Source organism: Gymnogyps californianus, chromosome 25, assembly GCF_018139145.2.
Source record: "Gymnogyps californianus isolate 813 chromosome 25, ASM1813914v2, whole genome shotgun sequence".
Taxonomy (NCBI): Eukaryota; Metazoa; Chordata; class Aves; order Accipitriformes; family Cathartidae; genus Gymnogyps; species Gymnogyps californianus.
In genome coordinates this window covers 3,018,107-3,025,443 of record NC_059495.1, presented here as the reverse complement: position 1 = coordinate 3,025,443, position 7,337 = coordinate 3,018,107, and positions in this window count along the sequence as shown.

Below are 7,337 nucleotides of genomic sequence, written 5' to 3'. Positions count from 1 at the left end.
ATCCTGGCATAAAAATGAAATCCTTAAAGACCCCTAAACTCTTTCCATGACATGCCTAAAACCTGAAGTGTCACCTCCACTATCCCCCTACCCTTCACTTTCTGACTCTGCAAAAATTCCTTTAGCTAAAAGACTGTCCCCTGTTTAGAGAAGGAAAATGTTTCATCGTTCAGGACGTGAGCGGATTCACAGCTAACATCCAGCCACCCATGAGAGACTCCCGGCACAGCAAGCTTTGCAGAATCACTGCTCCATATCCTCCAACAACTGGCTAAGCAGAAGCAAAGTCATTAAAGTGTACATTATACTTGCTGGAACAATCCTTGGGCAGAAGCTTCATGCAGAGCCCCACTGGGCAAAGTGCTCCGCTGCTCAGGAGCAGTGATTAGGGAGAGTTTGTTAATGAAGCGGATTTTAGTGACTAAAGGCAAGTGGAGAGAGAAGAGAAGAGCAGACTCTTCACCAAATGGTATAATGTGGGCTTGCTGCAGCTGATCTTCAGTGGACACAAATCAGTTCAGTTATCCCAGCTTTTATCAGCTGAGGATCTGACCCATGGGATGTGCGAATCATTGAAGGACATAGCACCAATCACATCATAATAAAACTGCTCATCTTCGGCAACTGGCTGCTGCAGATCTCAAAGCATTTTGCAGATGTCCAAAGCTGCTTCAGAGCCATAAAGGTTTTGCTCACGTTTTCAAACTTGCCTTTTTCACACACTCCCTGAAGGTTCAGCTGCTTTAAATCAGGGCAATCCCCCCAAACCAGAGGAGGGGGTGTAAAGGGACCCTGAGTAAAAGCATAGTCAGCCCTGCTGTTCTGCTCTTGCTGGGCCATCCGCCTCTGTAATGAAAATCAGCATCTCCCTGTGGCTACCAGCAGAACATGACCAATTTACTCTGTCTGAGGCTCTGTTCCCAGCTCTATGGTACGTGTTTTGCCCTGCGTGAGAGATGAAAGGGCGGATCGGTGCTCTTAAAAGACCCAACACGGTTTTCCCAGTGCATAGATGGTATGTACAGGAGGATTGCACACACAACATCCCCAAATGCAGAAAAATATGCTTCCTGTTCCCTTCTTTCCTCTTCTAATTTGTCATCTTCCTCCCCACCTTCATACCTTCCCTCTCAAGCAGGAGCAGTGGGTCTCCACAGCCACACAGATAATTCCCATTTCCTGCAGCAGATTGCCAAAGAGCCAGGTATGATCTTCTGCCCTTTACATCCTTCCCTCAATGATGTAACTCTACCACTCCAAGTACCCTTGGAGTTGTGAGTCCCTGCTCATATACAAGTTCAGCACAAGGTGGGAAAACCTGTGTCCCTGTTGCAGTGCAGAAAGGCCATAGAGGAAAGGAATGAGCTGGAGGTGAAGGGGCTTAGCAAAGGGCAGAGAGGCAAGTGTCCCAAAGTCACTGGAAATGGAGTTCATGGGAATTTGCTAGCCCAAGTGAAGGCAAGATCAGGACAAGCCCTTCCCCAAAATAACTCCTGTTAGATGCAGAACAGATGTTCCAAACTGCTCCAGAGCACTTTCCAGAGGACCCAGGCACCTGGCGCATGGCTTTCCAATGGCTTTCTGGTAGTGCCAGCCTTTATCCTCTGTTATTATCCGTAGTGTGAGTGCTTCCAGGAGCTCTAGTCTCCCTCCCCGTGCTGAATTATTTGTGACAGGAGGAAATTAGGTTTGATGGGAGCAGGGATGGGTGGTTTTGGAGAGGCATCTCTCCTTCCCAGAGGGAAACTGGGAAGGAAGGGAAAGAAGACCCCCTGTGGTGCTAGGTGGTGTACAAGCATGGAAAAGAGAAGTAGAGAGATTGCAATCAGATCTTACACAGGCTTTCCACGTGTCCTTCAGGCACAAGTACCTCAGTTTGGCAAGCCCTTCTAAATCTCTGCAGTTAGCAGTAAAAATGAGGCATTTTCCCAGCCACCATCTGATCCTCTTCATCAGTCACTGCTCTGCACTGCCCACCCACTCACCCATCCCTACTCATCCTGAGGATAAAACACACTTAGCCAAGCCCCTTCCCATACAGCCCTTCATCACTATGGATCGATTTCCTATATTGACTGAGCAGGCCCCAGCCACTAATGAGTTCATTTTCCGTCACTTAGATGCAGATGGATTCCCTCAGAAGCCCCAGAGTCACCGAGTTTCATTAACAGACACTATAAAAGTATTTAAATACATTAAAAAAATCACTTGACAAATGGAGTGAGCCCATAGTCCTACTCCTCTCAGGTTATCTTAAAAGATAAAAGAAACCTTTGCTGCCTGCAGAAGGACAGAAAGCCCTTAACAGCTTCTCCCTGCTATTATCCATCTCACAACGTCACCTCTAAAGAGGTCTGATTTTCCATAATGCTTCAGATGGAAACTATCCATTTATCCAAGCTCTGGCTGAGCGTGTTCCAGCCACGAAGCACTTTTGGCCTCCAAACTTTCCTGTTAGCTATGACATGTTGTCTGGTGGTAAACTGAGGCATGAAATGGTGAAGACTCAGACCCAGACCTGGATGCTCAGATACACTAGCAGAATAGGTATCATAGACAGGCATTAGTAGCTCTGCTGCTGCAGCATTGCTGCAAAGTGAATTCTCATCCCAATTGTTTATATCAGGGCAAAAAAAAATAACTGAGCCCTATCTGGCCTTGAACAACACACAGATTACATGGGAAAATATGTGTCAGAAATACAGGCTGAACTCAGGAGTCTACTCCTGCTGCTAAAAGATTTCTGTGTTCTTGCCACAGATCTCTAGAAGACACGCTGAATTTTACTACCATGGAACTCCATGAAGATGCTGGCTTAGCTGTTGCTCCATGAAAGGGGAGTTTGGAACCCAGAAACATCACCAAATCTCCACCAAAAACATGGCCATGGAAAATTCAGCCCTGCATACACTTTCCACTGTGAGCTCATTTATGTTGAGAACTCAAGCTACACATTTGAAAAATTTGCAAACAAATATTTAATGTGACATTTTTCTCCCCGCTTGGCAAGAGATGACATTAAGTCAGTCTACAACTCTTACTGGGTGCCCAGGATAGCAGGGTCGCACAGCACTTTGAAGTATAGTCACATTATCCCCAAACACTAGGAGGTTGGGCAAATAAACCTGGCTCCCCCAAGTCCCAGGCCTGCGTGAATCCTTTCCCCTCATGGGAAGGCTGTAAAGTACCATAGATCTACCAAATTTTTCCTAGTATCTTTCTCCATCACAAAAAAAACCCAGCCAAACAGCTAGTAGGAATTAGCAGGCACAGCCTGGATCTTTGGCTGGTTGAGTGAAAGTTTGGGTAGTCTTGCCATGGGGACAAATGCTCGTCCTCAGTGCCAGGCCAGCAGCTCTCCCAGGAAGATGGGCAAAGCCTCCCTATCCAATGTCTTTGGAAAGGTCTCATGATCTCCTAGGAGCTCAGCATAAGGAAGGTGACCTCCTCCCTCCAGCATCTGCAGAAGAAAGCAGAAGCTTATGGATGGAGGAGAATGATTGCTCTCACAATTAGACAGGAGGAGGGAACTGGCCCATGAGGAGAGGTTTGTCCTCTGAGAGAGAACAGTAACGTCATTTCACTGGCCCCTCTGCAGCTACTCCAGGCTGACAGAAACATTTCCCTTGGAGTCCCTCCAAATTCACATCGCTAACTCCTCAGACTGCAGCAAAATTCCTCTGAATAGACACCAGCCAGGCCCAGTTGGCATTTACAAAACAGGCTGCAAGGGGGATTACTCTAGGTTCACAAACGCACTGTTTGGAGTAAAACCCCTTGCCTTCCCTGGTGGAGGAGCGTGCACGAGAGACCTCCACCGCATGCACAGCCCGGCAATAGCCTCCCCCTGCTCACCAACAGGAGATTCATTAATGCCGACAAGGTAAACTCAGCCTGTATTATTCATATCTGTATTTATCAAGTATTTATGCTGACAACCTAGAGGGCGATAAATCAGCATCACCGGGATGTGTTGATTCCTATGGCCGATTCTGATGCTGACGAGGCTGGTGCCTGCCTTGCCTGGCGGAGGGGGGCAGAGAGCCCTGCTCGCAGAGAAACAGCTCGTTTGTGACAGCCAGAAATTAACGGCCTGGCTGGAAGCAGGGGAGAGAGAGAGGACAGTCTTTGCTGGATGTATCCCAGAAGCAAATGGCAAGGATTGAATGGGGAAGCTGCTTGTGCAGCAGAAATGTTTCCCCACCTGGATGTGGATTTTAACAAAGGTCGCACTTGCGTAGCTGCGTGGGAACGGGTCTTGGGCTGCCTTCTGTGTCCAGGCACGCCAGCACGGACAGGGAGTGGGCTGCTGTGCTGCCCCACGTGTGGGGCTGCTCCATGTTCACAGCAGCAATTGTGCTCAACTCATTCCGGATTTACACCACAAATACCCATGTCTGGGCTGGGTTTGCTGCAGATTTGCTGAAGTTAATGCATTGAGTTGCTCCAGAGGTACACCTTGACAGGGAGGAGTTGATCTGGTCCAACTCCAGGGATTCCAGCAGGGTGACAGTGGAGTTAGTTACCCTGCTGATGGCAATGTGCCCCTCCAGACTCATTGTGGTGGCTGCAGGGGCATTGCTTCCCCTTCACAGCAGCAGCTCTGCTGCCATAGCATCAAATTTACACTCTCGTACTATTGACTTGACAGCCTGCAAATGAGACAGGCCTGCAAACCTCTTGACTTCTCGCCTTGTGATCCAGAGATCAGGTCTCAGAAGAGCTTATGCAAGAAAAGAAGCCTATTTGTCCAACTACTAAAAGCAAAGGGCTTATTTCCACTTGTAAATTTACAGCAAGTTCTGATCCTGATTCAAATCCAAAGCAGAGCGTGTCAGTGAATTTCCAGTTCAGAAGAAATCCTCTCTGTGGCTTTTCCCTCATGGATGACTGCACAGCAGCTTCTAAAACCCTCAGTCAGAAAGCTATTCTGGGTATTGGTTTGGGACTCTGTGTCCTGCCTTCCCTGCCATGCACGGGCACTGCCAAGGCGCTCAGGAAGGCAGGGCTACAGTGCTGTTCAATAATGCATGCTATTTTCTAATACAATAACCGCTGAGGCTTGTGCACGCTCTGAATGAGCTGTGCCAGTGCCCGAGAGCGTATCGGTTCAGATGTTGGAGCTGAGAGACAAGTCTTGAAGACAAGAGAGAGAATTCCCCTTGCCGGACCTCATTAGCAATGCCGGGAACACATGCCCTTTGAAATATTTCTGCTGATTTCATTTTATATTTCTCCTCTATATTTTCTTTCTCTATGCCATCGTATCTCTGTGAATGCTGTGACTAATCTTCTGCCTAGCACTGGCCCTCTATGCATGCATACGCACACACGCAATCCCAAGTGCAAGCCTGCGTGTTTGTGTGCATGTAAGACAGACCTTTTAATTCCTTCTTAGACGTCAGCTCTGTCACGAAAGACGATAGCTCCTTCTGTCAAGCATTTAAGCAGCTTTGCCGAAGCAATTGTTCTTTGCTGATGCGGAACACGCTCACATACACACAGCCCCACGGCGCAGCAGATAGCCGGGGTCCGGGAGCCAGCGCTCCCCGGCGCTCCCCCAGCCTGCCTGGGCCGGGGAAAGGCTGCGGCGCTGGGGCGGGGATGGCTCCATCAGGGCCCGGATCCGGAGCGGGCGTAAGGCAGCACCGGCCGCGGCCTGTCTGTCGCCGTGCCTTCATCTCCGCGGGACTGACGGCTGGGCCCGCTGGGCCCCTGCCTCCTGCCCGGGCTGCGGCTGCTCTTCGGGGCAGAGGCGGCGGAGCCGGCCCTGCCGACACTAGATGGTGCTCGGCAGTTGTGCTCGGTGCAGCGACGCCGGGGGCCGGCTCTCGGGCTCCCGTGGGGAATTGCACAGAGGCACCAGCCGGTTTCGCCTGCCTTTTTCCTTGCAAGGTGTTCGGCCCGTCTGCTCCACCAGAAATGCTCCTCCTGCCGTGCGACGGGCTTGCATCTGCCCCAATGGTCCCCGTCCCGGGAAGGGTGGGACCAGCCGCACCCCCTCCTGCCCCGGCTCTGCCTGCACGGGAGACGTGACCCCTGTTCCTGCGACTGTAAGCCAGCAGGCATCTCAAGAGCACTCAAAAAGTTTGGCGCCCTTTTCCTAACCTATCAACAGATCGAGCCTCCATCCCTTCCTCTGCCTAGCTCAGTAACTTTACTCTTGATGGCTGGAGTGGAAGGTGTGGGTTGGCACAGAAAGCCAAGAAGAAAAGAGTGGATGAAGAAGAAAAGTGCAGTGGCTTGAGCTAGACATGGATGCTGCTTGCAGCAGTCTTACCCATGCGAGAGCACTCCAGCCCAAATTCACCCCCAATTTGTGGCTGGTTGGATTGAAAGGCACTCAGATCAGCTGTTGCTGGGCATTTCCAAAACGGGGGTCCTCCCAAGCCCACCAGCCATGCACTTCCACCAGCCCTGCACTTCCACCAGCCCCTTTCGACTGAAAGCCCGTAGCAGAACTCATACTGCTTTCTGCAAGGCTGGGATTCCTAATCTCCCTGGGCTTCTTTTCTCGATGTATAATGAGGATTATGGTTTAATTCCTGCCTCACAAGGGGGTGCTGTGGGGATTGAGAAGGTTAAGGCACTCAGATAGCATTGCAGCAAGGCTATTACAAACCCTTCAACAGAGGGGGACAGAAAAACCCCACTGCTGTTTGCAGACTGCTTACAACTTGCATCAGCTTCCATTAACTGGGAGGCAATTTTCTCACCAGTTCAGATTTAATTTCTTCTCCAACTGCTGGCGCTATTCAGAGAACAGCAGGACAGGAGTGACTACCAGCACTGAATTGCCTTTTAAAAGGATGGTGCTTTCAGATCTGTAGGAGTGTCTGCTGTCTGTACAGTGTATATGTGTGCGTATGTATGTATGTTCATGTAAGCATGTAGGAGGCTGTATCAGGAGAGCTCAGAAGTGAAGCCAAGCAGAGAATCAGCTCAGGAAGCCCTTTGCACCTCTGATCCCTCATTGTTGACTGCACTGCAGACACATTATGTGTGTTTACAGATGAAAAAGCAAAAAACCCCTGATGCTGGCTTTAAAATTCTGTTCAGCACAGCCTTCTGCACTGATTCAAAATGTTTATAAACACAGAAGTTAATGTAATCAGCACTGCAGCAAATACACACCAGGTACACGGTGGAGACAGGAGTGTCAAATGTGCTCCCAGCTCAGAATGACAGGCCTCTGCTGTGGGCTCTTCAACAAACAAAAGCAGCTGAAAAAACCCACTGAGGAATGTTTTAAAGAGCAATTCCTGCCCCCTGCTTCCCTCCTTCCAATCCCCTCTGGTAATCGTAATTGTAAAAAATAAGATGTCCATTCCCACTGA